Source organism: Eschrichtius robustus, chromosome 5, assembly GCF_028021215.1.
Source record: "Eschrichtius robustus isolate mEscRob2 chromosome 5, mEscRob2.pri, whole genome shotgun sequence".
Lineage (NCBI taxonomy): Eukaryota > Metazoa > Chordata > Mammalia > Artiodactyla > Eschrichtiidae > Eschrichtius > Eschrichtius robustus.
This window is the reverse complement of record NC_090828.1, coordinates 141,501,525-141,523,350: the sequence shown is the minus strand read 5'-3', so window position 1 is coordinate 141,523,350 and position 21,826 is coordinate 141,501,525.

Below are 21,826 nucleotides of genomic sequence, written 5' to 3'. Positions count from 1 at the left end.
GCTCAGCCTTCCATCCAGGAGCTCACACCGACTGGCTCGTTGGTTTAGCAGGACGTCGATGTGAGGTCCAAGCTGAGCAAAGAGCACAATTCCTCCTTTTCCCTGCTAGGCCTCGGAAAGAGGTTTTGCCATATAGGCCTTACTCAGGCCAGCCCTCCGTCAGTGATCTTCCCACACTTCAACGCCTGCACAGTAAAAGATACTTAGCGAAGTTGCCAGGGTTTCTCCATGCTCTTCCTCGGCACCTCCACTACTGCAGGGACTCATGTTTGCTGTGAACTAGGATAGGTGGCCCTGCGTCGAAAAGCATTCTTTTCCCCTTTGGAAATGTGGATTCTTGTAGCCTAGGAGCTGTTTGCGAAAGCCTAGGAAGGCCCAGCTTCTACTCACTGCAGGCACGCCCGGGAAGGAAACGAGTATGTTCCCCCAGAGAAACAGGCTGCTTGCAAGTGTCGAGGGGCGCTTCTCAGGTGCCCAGTGTGTCCCGTTTGTTTCTCTTCGCACCTCCCATCCTGCAGGTACTTATGCTGGGTGCTAAGAAGGGTAGGTGGCTCTGCCGACAAAAGCAGCCTTTTCCCTTTGGAAGCTTGGATTCTAGTGTCTCAGGGGCTGATTGCCAAACGGAGTTGCCCAGGTTCTAGCCTCCGCAGGTACGTTGCGTAGAAAACGAGCACTTTCACAGGAGGAACAGGGTTCCTGTCACTCTGGAGGAGAGTTAATCCCGCAGACCTCGTTCTTCCTGGGGATGCGCAAGGCCACCCTGAGCCTCAGGCTACTGCCTAAGTTTCCACCGGGCAAGCTCTGCGTGCCTCGGTTTCCATGAGGTCTCCACCGTTGTTGTGCTTCAATGGAACGCGAGGATAGCTTTCAGGACTCCAAGCACTCTGGCCTCCCCACCGTTTCCCATGCTACCACACGGATCTCCCCCACATCTCCTCTCTGCCTGCTGAACAACAAGCAGCCGTGTAGGTCCTTCGGAACACTTCTTGCATGCAGAGCTCAAGGCGGCACACTGCTCTCACTTCCTTTGGAAACCTAGGTTGCCGCAGCTTGCCCCAGCTCACGACGACAGTCTGAGCCGGTCTCATGTGCTGGGGAACGTGGATTCAGTGAGGACAAGGGCTTTACATGCACTCAGAAAAACACTCTGCTCAGCCTTCCATCCAGGAGCTCACACCGACTGGCTCGTTGGTTTAGCAGGACGTCGATGTGAGGTCCAAGCTGAACAAAGAGCACAATTCCTCCTTTACCCTGCTAGGTCCCCGGAAAAGGAAGAGCCAACTAGGCTCGCTCAGGCCAGGCCTCCTTCAAGGATCTTGCCACACTGCGAAGCCTGCACAGTAAAAGATACTTCGCGAAGTTGCCAGGGTTTCGCGATGCTCTCCCTTGGCAGCTCCACTACTGCAGGACTCATGTTTGCTGTGAACTAGGATAGGTGGCCCTGCTTCCAAAAGCAGTCTTTTCCCCTTTGGAAATGTGGATTCTTGTAGCCTCGGAGCTGTCTGCGAAAGCCTAGCAAGGCCCAGCTTCTACTCACTGCAGGCACGCCCGTTGAGGAAATGAGTATGTTCCCGCAGAGAAACAGGCTGCTTGCAAGTGTCGAGGGGCGCTTCTCAGGTGCCCAGTGTGTTCCGTTTATTTCCCTTCACAGCTCCCATCCTGCAGGTACTTATGCTGGGTGCTAACAAGGGTAGGTGGCTCTGCCGACAAAAGCAGCCTTTTCCCTTTGGAAGCTTGGATTCTAGTGTCTCAGGGGCTGCTTGCCAAACCTTGAAGTGGCCCAGGTTCTTGCCTCCGCAGGTATGCTTGCCTAGCAAACGAGCACTTTCCCCCGAGAAAGCGGGTTCCTGACGCGCTGGAGGAGAGTTAATCCCGCAGACCTCTTTCTTCCATGGAAAGCGCAAGGCCACCCTGACCCTCAGGGTAGTGCCTAAGTTTCCACCGGGCAAGCTCTGCGTGCCTCGGTTTCCATGAGGTCTCCAACGTTGTTGTGCTTCAATGGAACGCGAGGATAGCTTTCAGGACTCCAAGCACTCTGGCCTCCGCACCGTTTCCCATGCTACCACACGGAACCCCCCCACATCTCCTCTCTGCCTGCTGAACAACAAGCAGCCGTGTAGGTCCTTCGGAACACTTCATGCATGCAGAGCTCAAGGCGGCACACTGCTCTCACTTCCTTTGGAAACCTAGTTTGCCGCAGCTTGCCCAAGCTGACGAAGACTCTAGTCTGAGCCGGTTTCATGTGCTGGGTATCGTGGACAGAGTGAGGAGAAGGGCACTACCTGCACTCAGAAAAACAGTGTGCTCAGCCTTCCATCCAGGAGCTCACACCGACTGGCTCGTTGGTTTAGCAGGACGTCGATGTGAGGTCCAAGCTGAGCAAAGAGCACAATTCCTCCTTTACCCTGCTAGGCCTCGGAAAGAGGTTTTGCCAAATAGGCCTTACTCAGGCCAGCCCTCCGTCAGTGATCTTGCCACACTTCGACGCCTGCACAGTAAAAGATACTTAGCGAAGTTGCCAGGGTTTCTCCATGCTCTTCCTCGGCACCTCCACTACTGCAGGGACTCATGTTTGCTGTGAACTAGGATAGGTGGCCCTGCTTCGAAAAGCATGTTTTCCCCTTTGGAAATGTGGATTCTTGTAGCCTAGGAGCTGTTTGCGAAAGCCTAGGAAGGCCCAGCTTCTACTCACTGCAGGCACCCCCGGGGAGGAAACGAGTATGTGCCCCCAGAGAAATAGGCTGCTTGCAAGTGTCGAGGGGCGCTTCTCAGGTGCCCAGTGTGTCCCGTTTATTTCCCTTCGCAGCTCCCATCCTGCAGGTACTTATGCTGGGTGCTAACAAGGGTAGGTGGCTCTGCCGACAAAAGCAGCCTTTTCCCTTTGGAAGCTTGGATTCTAGTGTCTCAGGGGCTGCTTGCCGAACCTTGAAGTGGCCCAGGTTCTAGCCTCCGCAGGTACGCTTGCGTAGGAAACGAGCAGTTTCCCCCGAGAAAGCGGGTTCCTGCCACGCTGGAGGAGAGTTAATCCCGCAGACCTCGTTCCTCTTGGGAAAGAGCAAGGCCACCCTGAGCCTCATGGTAGTGCCTAAGTTTCCACCGCGCAAGCTCTGCGTGCCTCGGTTTCCATGAGGTCTCCACCGTTGTTGTGCTTCAATGGAACGCGAGGATAGCTTTCAGGACTCCAAGCACTCTGGCCTCCGCACCGTTTCCCATGCTACCACACGGATCCCCCCCACATCTCCTCTCTGCCTGCTGAGCAACAAGCAGCCTTTTGGGCCTTTGGAGCACTTCTTGCATGCAGAGCCCAAGGCGGCACACTGCTCTCTCTCTTCCTTTGGAAACCTAGGTTGCCGCAGCTTGCCCCAGCTCACGACGACAGTCCGAGCCGGTCTCATGTGCTGGGGAACGTGGATTCAGTGAGGACAAGGGCTTTACATGCACTCAGAAAAACACTCTGCTCAGCCTTCCATCCAGGAGCTCACACCGACTGGCTCGTTGGTTTAGCAGGACGTCGATGTGAGGTCCAAGTTGAGTAAAGAGCACAATTCCTCCTTTACCCTGCTAGGCCTCGGAAAGAGGTTTTGCCAAATAGGCCTTACTTAGGCCAGCCCTCCGTCAGTGATCTTGCCACACTTCGACGCCTGCATAGTAAAAGATACTTAGCGAAGTTGCCAGGGTTACTCCATGCTCTTCCTCGGCACCTCCACTACTGCAGGGACTCATGTTTGCTGTGAACTAGAATAGGTGGCCCTGCTTCGAAAAGCATTCTTTTCCCCTTTGGAAATGTGGATTCTTGTAGCCTCGGAGCTGTTTGCGAAAGCGTAGGAAGGCCCAGCTTCTACTCACTGCAGGCACCCCCGGAGAGGAAACGAGTATGTTCCCCCAGAGAAACAGGCTGCTTGCAAGTGTCGAAGGGAGCTTCTCAGTTGCCCAGTGTGTCCCGTTTGTTTCCCTTCGCAGCTCCCATCCTGCAGGTACTTATGCTGGGTGCTAAAAAGGATAGGTGGCTCTGCCGACAAAATCAGCCTTTTCCCTTTGGAACCTTGGATTCTAGTGTCTCAGGGGCTGCTTGCCAAACCTTGAAGTTGCCCAGGTTCTAGCCTCCGCAGGTACGCTTGCCTAGCAAACGAGCACTTTCCCCCGAGAAAGCGGGTTCCTGCCACGCTGGAGCAGAGTTAATCCCGCAGACCTCTTTCTTCCATGGAAAGCGCAAGGCCACCCTGAGCCTCAGGGTAGTGCCTAAGTTTCCACCGGGCAAGCTCTGCGTGCTTCGGTTTCCATGAGGTCTCCACCGTTGTTGTGCTTCAATGGAACGCGAGGATAGCTTTCAGGACTCCAAGCACTCGGGCCTCCGCACCGTTTCCCATGCTACCACACGGATCCCCCCCACATCTCCTCTCTGCCTGCTGAACAACAAGCAGCCGTGTAGGTCCTTCGGAACACTTCTTGCATGCAGAGCTCAAGGCGGCACACTGCTCTCACTTCCTTTGGAAACCTAGTTTGCCGCAGCTTGCCCAAGCTGACGAAGGCTCTAGTCTGACCCGGTTTCATGTGCTGGGTATCGTGGACAGAGTGAGGAGAAGGGCACTACCTGCACTCAGAAAAACAGTGTGCTCAGCCTTCCATCCAGGAGCTCACACCGACTGGCTCGTTGGTTTAGCAGGACGTCGATGTGAGGTCCAAGCTGAGCAAAGAGCACAATTCCTCCTTTACCCTGCTAGGCCTCGGAAAGAGGTTTTGCCAAATAGGCCTTACTCAGGCCAGCCCTCCGTCAGTGAACTTGCCACACTTCAACGCCTGCACAGTAAAAGATACTTAGCGAAGTTGCCATGGTTTCTCCATGCTCTTCCTCGGCACCTCCACTACTGCAGGGACTCATGTTTGCTGTGAACTAGGATAGGTGGCCCTGCTTCGAAAAGCATTCTTTTCCCCTTTGGAAATGTGGATTCTTGTAGCCTAGGAGCTGTTTGCGAAAGCCTAGCAAGGCCCAGCTTCTACTCACTGCAGGCACCCCCGGGGAGGAAATGAGTATGTTCCCGCAGAGAAACAGGCTGCTTGCAAGTGTCGAGGGGCGCTTCTCAGGTGCCCAGTGTGTTTCGTTTATTTCCTTTCGCAGCTCCCATCCTGCAGGTACTTATGCTGGGTGCTAACAAGGGTAGGTGGCTCTGCCGACAAAAGCAGCCTTTTCCCTTTGGAAGCTTGGATTCTAGTGTCTCAGGGGCTGCTTGCCAAACCTTGAAGTGGCCCAGGTTCTAGCCTCCGCAGGTACGCTTGCCTAGCAAACGAGCACTTTCCCCCGAGAAAGCGGGTTCCTGCCTCGCTGGAGGAGAGTTAATCCCGCAGACCTCTTTCTTCCATGGACAGCGCAAGGCCACCGTGAGCCTCAGGGTAGTGCCTAAGTTTCCACCGGGCAAGCTCTGCGTGCCTCGGTTTCCATGAGGTCTCCACCGTTGTTGTGCTTCAATGGAACGCGAGGATAGCTTTTAGGACTCCAAGCACTCTGGCCTCCGCACCGTTTCCCATGCTACCACACGGATCCCCCCCACATCTCCTCTCTGCCTGCTGAACAACAAGCAGCCGTGTAGGTCCTTCGGAACACTTCTTGCATGCAGAGCTCAAGGCGGCACACTGCTCTCACTTCCTTTGGAAACCTAGTTTGCCGCAGCTTGTCCAAGCTGACGAAGACTCTACTCTGAGCCGGTTTTATGTATGGGTATCGTGGACAGAGTGAGGAGAAGGGCACTACCTGCACTCAGAAAAACAGTGTGCTCAGCCTTCCATCCAGGAGCTCACACCGACTGGCTCGTTGGTTTAGCAGGACGTCGATGTGAGGTCCAAGCTGAGCAAAGAGCACAATTCCTCCTTTACACTGCTAGGCCTCGGAAAGAGGTTTTGCCAAATAGGCCTTACTCAGGCCAGCCCTCCGTCAGTGATCTTGCCACACTTCGATGCCTGCACAGTAAAAGATACTTAGCGAAGTTGCCATGGTTTCTCCATGCTCTTCCTCGGCACCTCCACTACTGCAGGGGCTCATGTTTGCTGTGAACTAGGATAGGTGGCCCTGCTTCGAAAAGCATTTTTTCCCCTTTGGAAATGTGGATTCTTGTAGCCTAGGAGCTGTTTGCGAAAGCCTAGGAAGGCCCAGCTTCTAATCACTGCAGGCACGCCCGGGGAGGAAACGAGTATGTGCCCCCAGAGAAATAGGCTGCTTGCAAGTGTCGAGGGGCGCTTCTCAGGTGCCCAGTGTGTCCCGTTTATTTCCCTTCGTAGCTCCCATCCTGCAGGTACTTATGCTGTGTGCTAACAAGGGTAGGTGGCTCTGCCGACAAAAGCAGCCTTTTCCCTTTGGAAGCTTGGATTCTAGTGTCTCAGGGCCTGCTTTCCAAACCTTGAAGTGGCCCAGGTTCTACCCTCCGCAGGTACGCTTGCGTAGGAAACGAGCAGTTTCCCCCGAGAAACCGGGTTCCTGCCACGCTGGAGGAGAGTTAATCCCGCAGACCTCGTTCCTCTTGGGAAAAAGCAAGGCCACCCTGAGCCTCATGGTAGTGCCTAAGTTTCCACCGGGCAAGCTCTGCGTGCCTCGGTTTCCATGAGGTCTCCACCGTTGTTGTGCTTCAATGGAACGCGAGGATAGCTTTCAGGACTCCAAGCACTCTGGCCTCTGCACCGTTTCCCATGCTACCACACGGATCACCCCCACATCTCCTCTCTGCCTGCTGAGCAACAAGCAGCCTTCTGGGCCTTTGGAGCACTTCTTGCATGCAGAGCCCAAGGCGGCACACTGCTCTCACCTTCCTTTGGAAACCTAGGTTGCCGCAGCTTGCCCCAGCTCACGACGACAGTCCGAGCCGGTCTCATGTGCTGGGGAACGTGGATTCAGTGAGGACAAGGGCTTTACATGCACTCAGAAAAACACTCTGCTCAGCCTTCCATCCAGGAGCTCACACCGACTGGCTCGTTGGTTTAGCAGGACGTCGATGTGAGGTCCAAGCTGAGCAAAGAGCACAATTCCTCCTTTACACTGCTAGGCCCCCGGAAGAGGTAGAGCCAACTAGGCTCGCTCAGGCCAGGCCTCCTTCAAGGATCTTGCCACACTTCGAAGCCTGCACAGTAAAAGATACTTCGCGAAGTTGCCAGGGTTTCGCAATGCTCTCCCTTGGCAGCTCCACCACTGCAGGGACTCATGTTTGATGTAAACTAGGATAGGTGGCCCTGCTTCCAAAAGCAGTCTTTTCCCCTTTGGAAATGTGGATTCTTGTAGCCTCGGAGCTGTTTGCGAAAGCCTAGCAAGGCCCAGCTTCTACTCACTGCAGGCACGCCCGGGGAGGAAATGAGTATGTTCCACCAGAGAAACAGGCTGCTTGCAAGTGTCGAGGGGCGCTTCTCAGGTGCCCAGTGTGTTCCGTTTATTTCCCTTCGCAGCTCCCATCCTGCAGGTACTTATGCTGGGTGCTAACAAGGGTAGGTGGCTCTGCCGACAAAAGCAGCCTTTTCCCTTTGGAAGCTTGGATTCTAGTGTCTCAGGGGCTGCTTGCCGAACCTTGAAGTGGCCCAGGTTCTAGCCTCCGCAGGTACGCTTGCGTAGGAAACGAGCAGTTTCCCCCGAGAAACTGGGTTCCTGCCACGCTGGAGGAGAGTTAATCCTGCAGACCTCGTTCCTTTGGGAAAGAGCAAGGCCACCGTGAGCCTCATGGTAGTGCCTAAGTTTCCACCGGGCAAGCTCTGCGTTCCTAGGTTTCCATGAGGTCTCCACCGTTGTTGTGCTTCAATGGAACGCGAGGATAGCTTTCAGGACTCCAAGCACTCTGGCCTCCGCACCGTTTCCCATGCTACCAAACAGATGCCCCCCCCCCCACATCTCCTCTCTGCCTGCTGAGCAACAAGCAGCCTTGTAGGCCCTTTGGAGCACTTCTGGCATGCACAGCTCAAGGCGGCACACTGCTCTCTCTCTTCCTTTGTAAACCTAGTTTGCCCCAGCTTGCCCAAGCTCACGAAGACTCTAGTCTGAGCCGGTTTCATGTGCTGGGTATCGTGGACAGAGTGAGGAGAAGGGCACTACCTGCACTCAGAAAAACAGTGTGCTCAGCCTTCCATCCAGGAGCTCACACCGACTGGCTCGTTGGTTTAGCAGGACGTCGATGTGAGGTCCAAGCTGAGCAAAGAGCACAATTCCTCCTTTACACTGCTAGGCCTCGGAAAGAGGTTTTGCCAAATAGGCCTTACTCAGGCCAGCCCTCCGTCAGTGATCTTGCCACACTTCGATGCCTGCACAGTAAAAGATACTTAGCGAAGTTGCCAGGGTTTCTCCATGCTCTTCCTCGGCACCTCCACTACTGCAGGGACTCATGTTTGCTGTGAACTAGGATAGGTGGCCCTGCTTCGAAAAGCATTTTTTCCCCTTTGGAAATGTGGATTCTTGTAGCCTAGGAGCTGTTTGCGAAAGCCTAGGAAGGCCCAGCTTCTAATCACTGCAGGCACCCACGGGGAGGAAACGAGTATGTGCCCCCAGAGAAACAGGCTGCTTGCAAGTGTCGAGAGGCGCTTCTCAGGTGCCCAGTGTGTCCCGTTTATTTCCCTTCGCAGCTCCCATCCTGCAGGTACTTATGCTGGGTGCTAACAAGGGTAGGTGGCTCTGCCGACAAAAGCAGCCTTTTCGCTTTGGAAGCTTGGATTCTAGTGTCTCAGGGGCTGCTTGCCAAACCTTGAAGTGGCCCAGGTTATAGCCTCCGCAGGTACGCTTGCGTAGGAAACGAGCACTTTCCCCCGAGAAACCGGGTTCCTGCCACGCTGGAGGAGAGTTAATCCCGCAGACCTCTTTCTTCCCCGGAAAGCGCAAGGCCACCCTGAGCCTCAGGGTAGTGCCTAAGTTTCCACCGGGCAAGATCTGCGTGCCTCGGTTTCCATGAGGTCTCCACCGTTGTTGTGCTTCAATGGAACGCGAGGATAGCTTTCAGGACTCCAAGCACTCTGGCCTCCGCACCGTTTCTCATGCTACCACACGGATCTCCCCCACATCTCCTCTCTGCCTGCTGAACAACAAGCAGCCGTGTAGGTCCTTCGGAACACTTCTTGCATGCAGAGCTCAAGGCGGCACACTGCTCTCACTTCCTTTGGAAACCTAGGTTGCCGCAGCTTGCCCCAACTCACGACGACAGTCTGAGCCGGTCTCATGTGCTGGGGAACGTGGATTCAGTGAGGACAAGGGGTTTACATGCACTCAGAAAAACACTCTGCTCAGCCTTCCATCCAGGAGCTCACACCGACTGGCTCGTTGGTTTAGCAGGACGTCGATGTGAGGTCCAAGCTGAACAAAGAGCACAATTCCTCCTTTACCCTGCTAGGCCTCGGAAAGAGGTTTTGCTAAATAGGCCTTACTTAGGCCAGCCCTCCGTCAGTGATCTTGCCACACTTCGACGCCTGCATAGTAAAAGATACTTAGCGAAGTTGCCAGGGTTTCTCCATGCTCTTCCTCGGCACCTCCACTACTGCAGGGACTCATGTTTGCTGTGAACTAGAATAGGTGGCCCTGCTTCGAAAAGCATTCTTTTCCCCTTTGGAAATGTGGATTCTTGTAGCCTCGGAGCTGTTTGCGAAAGCCTAGGAAGGCCCAGCTTCTACTCACTGCAGGCACCCCCGGGGAGGAAACGAGTATGTTCCCCCAGAGAAACAGGCTGCTTGCAAGTGTCGAAGGGAGCTTCTCAGTTGCCCAGTGTGTCCCGTTTGTTTCCCTTCGCAGCTCCCATCCTGCAGGTACTTATGCTGGGTACTAAAAAGGATAGGTGGCTCTGCCGACAAAAGCAGCCTTTTCCCTTTGGAAGCTTGGATTCTAGTGTCTCAGGGGCTGCTTGCCAAACCTTGAAGTTGCCCAGGTACTAGCCTCCGCAGGTACGTTGCGTAGAAAACGAGCACTTTCACCCGAGGAACAGGGTTCCTGTCACGCTGGAGGAGAGTTAATCCCGCAGACCTCGTTCCTCTTGGGAAAGAGCAAGGCCACCCTGAGCCTCATGGTAGTGCCTAAGTTTCCACCGTGCAAGCTCTGCGTGCCTCGGTATCCATGAGGTCTCCACCGTTGTTGTGCTTCAATGGAACGCGAGGAAAGCTTTCAGGACTCCAAGCACTCTGGCCTCCGCACCGTTTCCCATGCTACCACACGGATCCCCCCCACATCTCCTCTCTGCCTGCTGAGCAACAAGCAGCCTTCTGGGCTTTTGGAGCACTTCGTGCATGCAGAGCCCAAGGCGGCACACTGCTCTCTCTCTTCCTTTGGAAACCTAGGTTGCCGCAGCTTGCCCCAGCTCACGACGACAGTCCGATCCGGTCTCATGTGCTGGGGAACGTGGATTCAGTGAGGACAAGGGCTGTACATGCACTCAGAAAAACACTCTGCTCAGCCTTCCATCCAGGAGCTCACACCGACTGGCTCGTTGGTTTAGCAGGACGTCGATGTGAGGTCCAAGTTGAGTAAAGAGCACAATTCCTCCTTTACCCTGCTAGGCCTCGGAAAGAGCTTTTGCCAAATAGGCCTTACTCAGGCCAGCCCTCCGTCAGTGATCTTGCCACACTTCGACGCCTGCACAGTAAAAGATACTTAGCGAAGTTGCCAGGGTTTCTCCATGCTCTTCCTCGGCACCTCCACTACTGCAGGGACTCATGTTTGCTGTGAACTAGGATAGGTGGCCCTGCTTCGAAAAGCATTTTTTCCCCTTTGGAAATGTGGATTCTTGTAGCCTAGGAGCTGTTTGCGAAAGCCTAGGAAGGCCCAGCTTCTACTCACTGCAGGCACCCCCGGGGAGGAAACGAGTATGTGCCCCCAGAGAAATAGGCTGCTTGCAAGTGTCGAGGGGCGCTTCTCAGGTGCCCAGTGTGTCCCGTTTATTTCCCTTCGCAGCTCCCATCCTGCAGGTACTTATGCTGGGTGCTAACAAGGGTAGGTGGCTCTGCCGACAAAAGCAGCCTTTTCCCTTTGGAAGCTTGGATTCTAGTGTCTCAGGGCCTGCTTGCCAAACCTTGAAGTGGCCCAGGTTCTAGCCTCCGCAGGTACGCTTGCGTAGGAAACGAGCACTTTCCCCCGAGAAAGCGGGTTCCTGCCACGCTGGAGGAGAGTTAATCCCGCAGACCTCTTTCCTCCTGGGAAAGCGCAAGGCCACCCTGAGCCTCATGGTAGTGCCTAAGTTTCCACCGGGCAAGCTCTGCGTGCCTCGCTTTCCATTAAGTCTCCATCGTTGTTGTGCTTCAGTGGAACGAGAGGATAGCTTTTAGGACTCCAAGCACTCTGGCCTCTGCACCGTTTCCCTTGAAAGGAAACGGAACCCCTCCACTTCTCCTCTCTGCCTGCTGAGCAACAAGCAGCCGTGTAGGCCTTCAACACACGTCTTGGCATGCAGAGCCCAGGCGGCACAATGCTCTCTCTCTTCTTGGAAACCTAGGTTGCCGCAGCTTGCCCCAGATCACGGAGACAGTCCGAGCTGGTCTCATGTGCTGGGCAACTTGGACTCAGTGAGGACAAGGGCCCTACCTGCACTGAGACAAACACTCTGCTCAGCGTTCCTTCCGGGAGCTCACACCTGCCGTCTCGCTATGTTAAGCAGAACGTCGATGTGAGATCCAAGCTGAGCAAAGAGCACAATTGCTCACTTTACACTGCTAGGCGTCCGGAAGAGGCACTGACTACTAGGCATCGCTCAGGCAAGCCCTCCGTCAGGAATCTTGCCACACTTCGACGCCTGCACAGTCAAAGATACTTAGCGAAGTTCCTAGGATTTCGCCATGCTCTCCCTCGGCAGTTCCACTACTGCAGGGACTCATGTTTGCTGTGAACTAGGATAGGTGGCCCTGCTTCGAAAAGCAGTCTTTTCCCCTTTGGATATCTGCATTCTTGTAGCCTCGGAGCTGTTTGCGAAAGCCTAGCAAGGCCCAGCTTCTAATCACTGCAGGCACGCCCGGGGAGGAAATGAGTATGTTCGCCCAGAGAAACATGCTGCTTGCAAGTGTCGAGGGGCGCTTCTCAGGTGCCCAGTGTGTTCCGTTTATTTCCCTTCGCAGCTCCCATCCTGCAGGTACTTATACTGGGTGCTAACAAGGTTAGGTGGCTCTGCCGACAAAAGCAGCCTTTTCCCTTTGGAAGCTTGGATTCTAGTGTCTCAGGGGCTGCTTGCCAAACCTTGAAGTGGCCCAGGTTCTAGCCTCCGCAGGTAGGCTTGCCTAGCAAACAAGCACTTTCCCCAGAGAAAGCGGGTTCCTGCCACGCTGGAGCAGAGTTAATCCCGCAGAACTCTTTCTTCCATGGAAAGCGCAAGGCCACCCTGAGCCTCAGGGTAGTGCCTAAGTTTCCACCGGGCAAGCTCTGAGTGCCTCGGTTTCCATGAGGTCTCCACCGTTGTTGTGCTTCAATGGAACGCGAGGATAGCTTTCAGGACTCCAAGCACTCTGGCCACCGCACCGTTTCCCATGCTACCACACAGATGCCCCCCCCCCACATCTCCTCTCTGCCTGCTGAGCAACAAGCAGCCTTGTAGGCCCTTTGGAGCACTTCTTGCATGCAGAGCCCAAGGCGGCACACTGCTCTCTCTCTTCCTTTGTAAACCTAGTTTGCCCCAGCTTGCCCAAGCTCATGAAGACTCTAGTCTGAGCCGGTTTCATGAGCTGGGTATCGTGGACAGAGTGAGGAGAAGGGCACTACCTGCACTCAGAAAAACAGTGTGCTCAGCCTTCCATCCAGGAGCTCACACCGACTGGCTCGTTGGTTTAGCAGGACGTCGATGTGAGGTCCAAGCTGAGCAAAGAGCACAATTCCTCCTTTACCCTGCTAGGCCTCGGAAAGAGGTTTTGCCAAATAGGCCTTACTCAGGCCAGCCCTCCGTCAGTGATCTTGCCACACTTCGATGCCTGCACAGTAAAAGATACTTAGCGAAGTTGCCAGGGTTTCTCCATGCTCTTCCTCGGCACCTCCACTACTGCAGGGGCTCATGTTTGCTGTGAACTAGGATAGGTGGCCCTGCTTCGAAAAGCATTTTTTCCCCTTTGGAAATGTGGATTCTTGTAGCCTAGGAGCTGTTTGCGAAAGCCTAGGAAGGCCCAGCTTCTAATCACTGCAGGCACGCCCGGGGAGGAAACGAGTATGTGCCCCCAGAGAAATAGGCTGCTTGCAAGTGTCGAGGGGCGCTTCTCAGGTGCCCAGTGTGTCCCGTTTATTTCCCTTCGTAGCTCCCATCCTGCAGGTACTTATGCTGTGTGCTAACAAGGGTAGGTGGCTCTGCCGACAAAAGCAGCCTTTTCCCTTTGGAAGCTTGGATTCTAGTGTCTCAGGGCCTGCTTTCCAAACCTTGAAGTGGCCCAGGTTCTACCCTCCGCAGGTACGCTTGCGTAGGAAACGAGCAGTTTCCCCCGAGAAACCGGGTTCCTGCCACGCTGGAGGAGAGTTAATCCCGCAGACCTCGTTCCTCTTGGGAAAAAGCAAGGCCACCCTGAGCCTCATGGTAGTGCCTAAGTTTCCACCGGGCAAGCTCTGCGTGCCTCGGTTTCCATGAGGTCTCCACCGTTGTTGTGCTTCAATGGAACGCGAGGATAGCTTTCAGGACTCCAAGCACTCTGGCCTCTGCACCGTTTCCCATGCTACCACACGGATCACCCCCACATCTCCTCTCTGCCTGCTGAGCAACAAGCAGCCTTCTGGGCCTTTGGAGCACTTCTTGCATGCAGAGCCCAAGGCGGCACACTGCTCTCTCCTTCCTTTGGAAACCTAGGTTGCCGCAGCTTGCCCCAGCTCACGACGACAGTCCGAGCCGGTCTCATGTGCTGGGGAACGTGGATTCAGTGAGGACAAGGGCTTTACATGCACTCAGAAAAACACTCTGCTCAGCCTTCCATCCAGGAGCTCACACCGACTGGCTCGTTGGTTTAGCAGGACGTCGATGTGAGGTCCAAGCTGAGCAAAGAGCACAATTCCTCCTTTACACTGCTAGGCCCCCGGAAGAGGTAGAGCCAACTAGGCTCGCTCAGGCCAGGCCTCCTTCAAGGATCTTGCCACACTTCGAAGCCTGCACAGTAAAAGATACTTCGCGAAGTTGCCAGGGTTTCGCAATGCTCTCCCTTGGCAGCTCCACCACTGCAGGGACTCATGTTTGATGTAAACTAGGATAGGTGGCCCTGCTTCCAAAAGCAGTCTTTTCCCCTTTGGAAATGTGGATTCTTGTAGCCTCGGAGCTGTTTGCGAAAGCCTAGCAAGGCCCAGCTTCTACTCACTGCAGGCACGCCCGGGGAGGAAATGAGTATGTTCCACCAGAGAAACAGGCTGCTTGCAAGTGTCGAGGGGCGCTTCTCAGGTGCCCAGTGTGTTCCGTTTATTTCCCTTCGGAGCTCCCATCCTGCAGGTACTTATGCTGGGTGCTAACAAGGGTAGGTGGCTCTGCCGACAAAAGCAGCCTTTTCCCTTTGGAAGCTTGGATTCTAGTGTCTCAGGGGCTGCTTGCCGAACCTTGAAGTGGCCCAGGTTCTAGCCTCCGCAGGTACGCTTGCGTAGGAAACGAGCAGTTTCCCCCGAGAAACTGGGTTCCTGCCACGCTGGAGGAGAGTTAATCCTGCAGACCTCGTTCCTTTGGGAAAGAGCAAGGCCACCGTGAGCCTCATGGTAGTGCCTAAGTTTCCACCGGGCAAGCTCTGCGTTCCTAGGTTTCCATGAGGTCTCCACCGTTGTTGTGCTTCAATGGAACGCGAGGATAGCTTTCAGGACTCCAAGCACTCTGGCCTCTGCACCGTTTCCCATGCTACCAAACAGATGCCCCCCCCCCCACATCTCCTCTCTGCCTGCTGAGCAACAAGCAGCCTTGTAGGCCCTTTGGAGCACTTCTGGCATGCACAGCTCAAGGCGGCACACTGCTCTCTCTCTTCCTTTGTAAACCTAGTTTGCCCCAGCTTGCCCAAGCTCACGAAGACTCTAGTCTGAGCCGGTTTCATGTGCTGGGTATCGTGGACAGAGTGAGGAGAAGGGCACTACCTGCACTCAGAAAAACAGTGTGCTCAGCCTTCCATCCAGGAGCTCACACCGACTGGCTCGTTGGTTTAGCAGGACGTCGATGTGAGGTCCAAGCTGAGCAAAGAGCACAATTCCTCCTTTACACTGCTAGGCCTCGGAAAGAGGTTTTGCCAAATAGGCCTTACTCAGGCCAGCCCTCCGTCAGTGATCTTGCCACACTTCGATGCCTGCACAGTAAAAGATACTTAGCGAAGTTGCCAGGGTTTCTCCATGCTCTTCCTCGGCACCTCCACTACTGCAGGGACTCATGTTTGCTGTGAACTAGGATAGGTGGCCCTGCTTCGAAAAGCATTTTTTCCCCTTTGGAAATGTGGATTCTTGTAGCCTAGGAGCTGTTTGCGAAAGCCTAGGAAGGCCCAGCTTCTAATCACTGCAGGCACCCACGGGGAGGAAACGAGTATGTGCCCCCAGAGAAACAGGCTGCTTGCAAGTGTCGAGAGGCGCTTCTCAGGTGCCCAGTGTGTCCCGTTTATTTCCCTTCGCAGCTCCCATCCTGCAGGTACTTATGCTGGGTGCTAACAAGGGTAGGTGGCTCTGCCGACAAAAGCAGCCTTTTCGCTTTGGAAGCTTGGATTCTAGTGTCTCAGGGGCTGCTTGCCAAACCTTGAAGTGGCCCAGGTTATAGCCTCCGCAGGTACGCTTGCGTAGGAAACGAGCACTTTCCCCCGAGAAACCGGGTTCCTGCCACGCTGGAGGAGAGTTAATCCCGCAGACCTCTTTCTTCCCCGGAAAGCGCAAGGCCACCCTGAGCCTCAGGGTAGTGCCTAAGTTTCCACCGGGCAAGATCTGCGTGCCTCGGTTTCCATGAGGTCTCCACCGTTGTTGTGCTTCAATGGAACGCGAGGATAGCTTTCAGGACTCCAAGCACTCTGGCCTCCGCACCGTTTCTCATGCTACCACACGGATCTCCCCCACATCTCCTCTCTGCCTGCTGAACAACAAGCAGCCGTGTAGGTCCTTCGGAACACTTCTTGCATGCAGAGCTCAAGGCGGCACACTGCTCTCACTTCCTTTGGAAACCTAGGTTGCCGCAGCTTGCCCCAACTCACGACGACAGTCTGAGCCGGTCTCATGTGCTGGGGAACGTGGATTCAGTGAGGACAAGGGGTTTACATGCACTCAGAAAAACACTCTGCTCAGCCTTCCATCCAGGAGCTCACACCGACTGGCTCGTTGGTTTAGCAGGACGTCGATGTGAGGTCCAAGCTGAACAAAGAGCACAATTCCTCCTTTACCCTGCTAGGCCTCGGAAAGAGGTTTTGCTAAATAGGCCTTACTTAGGCCAGCCCTCCGTCAGTGATCTTGCCACACTTCGACGCCTGCATAGTAAAAGATACTTAGCGAAGTTGCCAGGGTTTCTCCATGCTCTTCCTCGGCACCTCCACTACTGCAGGGACTCATGTTTGCTGTGAACTAGAATAGGTGGCCCTGCTTCGAAAAGCATTCTTTTCCCCTTTGGAAATGTGGATTCTTGTAGCCTCGGAGCTGTTTGCGAAAGCCTAGGAAGGCCCAGCTTCTACTCACTGCAGGCACCCCCGGGGAGGAAACGAGTATGTTCCCCCAGAGAAACAGGCTGCTTGCAAGTGTCGAAGGGAGCTTCTCAGTTGCCCAGTGTGTCCCGTTTGTTTCCCTTCGCAGCTCCCATCCTGCAGGTACTTATGCTGGGTACTAAAAAGGATAGGTGGCTCTGCCGACAAAAGCAGCCTTTTCCCTTTGGAAGCTTGGATTCTAGTGTCTCAGGGGCTGCTTGCCAAACCTTGAAGTTGCCCAGGTACTAGCCTCCGCAGGTACGTTGCGTAGAAAACGAGCACTTTCACCCGAGGAACAGGGTTCCTGTCACGCTGGAGGAGAGTTAATCCCGCAGACCTCGTTCCTCTTGGGAAAGAGCAAGGCCACCCTGAGCCTCATGGTAGTGCCTAAGTTTCCACCGTGCAAGCTCTGCGTGCCTCGGTATCCATGAGGTCTCCACCGTTGTTGTGCTTCAATGGAACGCGAGGAAAGCTTTCAGGACTCCAAGCACTCTGGCCTCCGCACCGTTTCCCATGCTACCACACGGATCCCCCCCACATCTCCTCTCTGCCTGCTGAGCAACAAGCAGCCTTCTGGGCTTTTGGAGCACTTCGTGCATGCAGAGCCCAAGGCGGCACACTGCTCTCTCTCTTCCTTTGGAAACCTAGGTTGCCGCAGCTTGCCCCAGCTCACGACGACAGTCCGATCCGGTCTCATGTGCTGGGGAACGTGGATTCAGTGAGGACAAGGGCTGTACATGCACTCAGAAAAACACTCTGCTCAGCCTTCCATCCAGGAGCTCACACCGACTGGCTCGTTGGTTTAGCAGGACGTCGATGTGAGGTCCAAGTTGAGTAAAGAGCACAATTCCTCCTTTACCCTGCTAGGCCTCGGAAAGAGCTTTTGCCAAATAGGCCTTACTCAGGCCAGCCCTCCGTCAGTGATCTTGCCACACTTCGACGCCTGCACAGTAAAAGTTACTTAGCGAAGTTGCCAGGGTTTCTCCATGCTCTTCCTCGGCACCTCCACTACTGCAGGGACTCATGTTTGCTGTGAACTAGGATAGGTGGCCCTGCTTCGAAAAGCATTTTTTCCCCTTTGGAAATGTGGATTCTTGTAGCCTAGGAGCTGTTTGCGAAAGCCTAGGAAGGCCCAGCTTCTACTCACTGCAGGCACCCCCGGGGAGGAAACGAGTATGTGCCCCCAGAGAAATAGGCTGCTTGCAAGTGTCGAGGGGCGCTTCTCAGGTGCCCAGTGTGTCCCGTTTATTTCCCTTCGCAGCTCCCATCCTGCAGGTACTTATGCTGGGTGCTAACAAGGGTAGGTGGCTCTGCCGACAAAAGCAGCCTTTTCCCTTTGGAAGCTTGGATTCTAGTGTCTCAGGGCCTGCTTGCCAAACCTTGAAGTGGCCCAGGTTCTAGCCTCCGCAGGTACGCTTGCGTAGGAAACGAGCACTTTCCCCCGAGAAAGCGGGTTCCTGCCACGCTGGAGGAGAGTTAATCCCGCAGACCTCGTTCCTCCTGGGAAAGCGCAAGGCCACCCTGAGCCTCATGGTAGTGCCTAAGTTTCCACCGGGCAAGCTCTGCGTGCCTCGCTTTCCATTAAGTCTCCATCGTTGTTGTGCTTCAGTGGAACGAGAGGATAGCTTTTAGGACTCCAAGCACTCTGGCCTCTGCACCGTTTCCCTTGAAAGGAAACGGAACCCCTCCACTTCTCCTCTCTGCCTGCTGAGCAACAAGCAGCCGTGTAGGCCTTCAACACACGTCTTGGCATGCAGAGCCCAGGCGGCACAATGCTCTCTCTCTTCTTGGAAACCTAGGTTGCCGCAGCTTGCCCCAGATCACGGAGACAGTCCGAGCTGGTCTCATGTGCTGGGCAACTTGGACTCAGTGAGGACAAGGGCCCTACCTGCACTGAGACAAACACTCTGCTCAGCGTTCCTTCCGGGAGCTCACACCTGCCGTCTGGCTATGTTAAGCAGAACGTCGATGTGAGATCCAAGCTGAGCAAAGAGCACAATTGCTCACTTTACACTGCTAGGCGTCCGGAAGAGGCACTGACTACTAGGCATCGCTCAGGCAAGCCCTCCGTCAGGAATCTTGCCACACTTCGACGCCTGCACAGTCAAAGATACTTAGCGAAGTTCCTAGGATTTCGCCATGCTCTCCCTCGGCAGTTCCACTACTGCAGGGACTCATGTTTGCTGTGAACTAGGATAGGTGGCCCTGCTTCGAAAAGCAGTCTTTTCCCCTTTGGATATCTGCATTCTTGTAGCCTCGGAGCTGTTTGCGAAAGCCTAGCAAGGCCCAGCTTCTAATCACTGCAGGCACGCCCGGGGAGGAAATGAGTATGTTCGCCCAGAGAAACATGCTGCTTGCAAGTGTCGAGGGGCGCTTCTCAGGTGCCCAGTGTGTTCCGTTTATTTCCCTTCGCAGCTCCCATCCTGCAGGTACTTATACTGGGTGCTAACAAGGTTAGGTGGCTCTGCCGACAAAAGCAGCCTTTTCCCTTTGGAAGCTTGGATTCTAGTGTCTCAGGGGCTGCTTGCCAAACCTTGAAGTGGCCCAGGTTCTAGCCTCCGCAGGTAGGCTTGCCTAGCAAACAAGCACTTTCCCCAGAGAAAGCGGGTTCCTGCCACGCTGGAGCAGAGTTAATCCCGCAGAACTCTTTCTTCCATGGAAAGCGCAAGGCCACCCTGAGCCTCAGGGTAGTGCCTAAGTTTCCACCGGGCAAGCTCTGAGTGCCTCGGTTTCCATGAGGTCTCCACCGTTGTTGTGCTTCAATGGAACGCGAGGATAGCTTTCAGGACTCCAAGCACTCTGGCCACCGCACCGTTTCCCATGCTACCACACAGATGCCCCCCCCCCCACATCTCCTCTCTGCCTGCTGAGCAACAAGCAGCCTTGTAGGCCCTTTGGAGCACTTCTTGCATGCAGAGCCCAAGGCGGCACACTGCTCTCTCTCTTCCTTTGTAAACCTAGTTTGCCCCAGCTTGCCCAAGCTCATGAAGACTCTAGTCTGAGCCGGTTTCATGAGCTGGGTATCGTGGACAGAGTGAGGAGAAGGGCACTACCTGCACTCAGAAAAACAGTGTGCTCAGCCTTCCATCCAGGAGCTCACACCGACTGGCTCGTTGGTTTAGCAGGACGTCGATGTGAGGTCCAAGCTGAGCAAAGAGCACAATTCCTCCTTTACACTGCTAGGCCTCGGAAAGAGGTTTTGCCAAATAGGCCTTACTCAGGCCAGCCCTCCGTCAGTGATCTTGCCACACTTCGATGCCTGCACAGTAAAAGATACTTAGCGAAGTTGCCAGGGTTTCTCCATGCTCTTCCTCGGCACCTCCACTACTGCAGGGACTCATGTTTGTTGTGAACTAGGATAGGTGGCCCTGCTTCGAAAAGCATTTTTTCCCCTTTGGAAATGTGGATTCTTGTAGCCTCGGAGCTGTTTGCGAAAGCCTAGGAAGGCCCAGCTTCTAATCACTGCAGGCACCAACGGGGAGGAAACGAGTATGTGCCCCCAGAGAAATAGGCTGCTTGCAAGTGTCGAGAGGCGCTTCTCAGGTGCCCAGTGTGTCCCGTTTATTTCCCTTCGCAGCTCCCATCCTGCAGGTACATATGCTGGGTGCTAACAAGGGTAGGTGGCTCTGCCGACAAAAGCAGCCTTTTCCCTTTGGAAGCTTGGATTCTAGTGTCTCAGGGGCTGCTTGCCAAACCTTGAAGTTGCCCAGGTTCTTGCCTCCGCAGGTACGCTTGCCTAGCAAACGAGCACTTTCCCCCGAGAAAGCGGGTTCCTGCCACGCTGCAGGAGAGTTAATCCCGCAGACCTCTTTCTTCCATGGAAAGCGCAAGGCCACCCTGAGCCTCAGGGTAGTGCCTAAGTTTCCACCGGGCAAGCTCTGCGTGCCTCGGTTTCCATGAGGTCTCCACCGTTGTTGTGCTTCAATGGAACGCGAGGATAGCTTTCAGGACTCCAAGCACTCTGGCCTCCGCACCGTTTCCCATGCTACCACACGGAACCCCCCCACATCTCCTCTCTGCCTGCTGAACAACAAGCAGCCGTGTAGGTCCTTCGGAACACTTCATGCATGCAGAGCTCAAGGCGGCACACTGCTCTCACTTCCTTTGGAAACCTAGTTTGCCGCAGCTTGCCCAAGCTGACGAAGACTCTAGTCTGAGCCGGTTTTATGTGCTGGGTATCGTGGACAGAGTGAGGAGAAGGGCACTACCTGCACTCAGAAAAACAGTGTGCTCAGCCTTCCATCCAGGAGCTCACACCGACTGGCTCGTTGGTTTAGCAGGACGTCGATGTTAGGTCCAAGCTGAGCAAAGAGCACAATTCCTCCTTTACACTGCTAGGCCTCGGAAAGAGGTTTTGCCAAATAGGCCTTACACAGGCCAGCCCTCCGTCAGTGATCTTGCCACACTTCGACGCCTGCACAGTAAAAGATACTTAGCGAAGTTGCCAGGGTTTCTCCATGCTCTTCCTCGGCACCTCCACTACTGCAGGGACTCATGTTTGCTGTGAACTAGGATAGGTGGCCCTGCTTCGAAAAGCATTCTTTTCCCCTTTGGAAATGTGGATTCTTGTAGCCTAGGAGCTGTTTGCGAAAGCCTAGGAAGGCCCAGCTTCTACTCACTGCAGGCACCCCCAGGGAGGAAACGAGTATGTTCCCCCAGAGAAACAGGCTGCTTGCAAGAGTCGAGGGGAGCTTCTCAGGTGCCCAGTGTGTCCCGATTGTTTCCCTTCGCACCTCCCATCCTGCAGGTACTTATGCTGGGTGCTAAGAAGGATAGGTGGCTCTGCCGACAAAAGCAGCCTTTTCCCTTTGGAAGCTTGGATTCTAGTGTCTCAGGGGCTCCTTGCCAAACCTTGAAGTGGCCCAGGTTCTAGCCTCCGCAGGTACGTTGCATAGAAAACGAGCACTTTCACCCGAGGAAAAGGGTTCCTGTCACGCTGGAGGAGAGTTAATCCCGAAGACCTCGTTCTTCCTGGGGATGTGCAAGGCCACCCTGACCTACAGTGTAGTGCCTAAGTTTCCACCGGGCAAGCTCTGCGTGCCTCGGTTTCCATGAAGTCTCCACCGTTGTTGTGCTTCAATGGAACGCGAGGATAGCTTTCAGGACTCCAAGCACTCTGGCCTCCGCACCGTTTCCCATCCTACCACACGGATCCCCCCCACATCTCCTCTCTGCCTGCTGAACAACAAGCAGCCGTGTAGGTCCTTCGGAACACTTCTTGCATGCAGAGCTCAAGGCGGCACACTGCTCTCACTTCCTTTGGAAA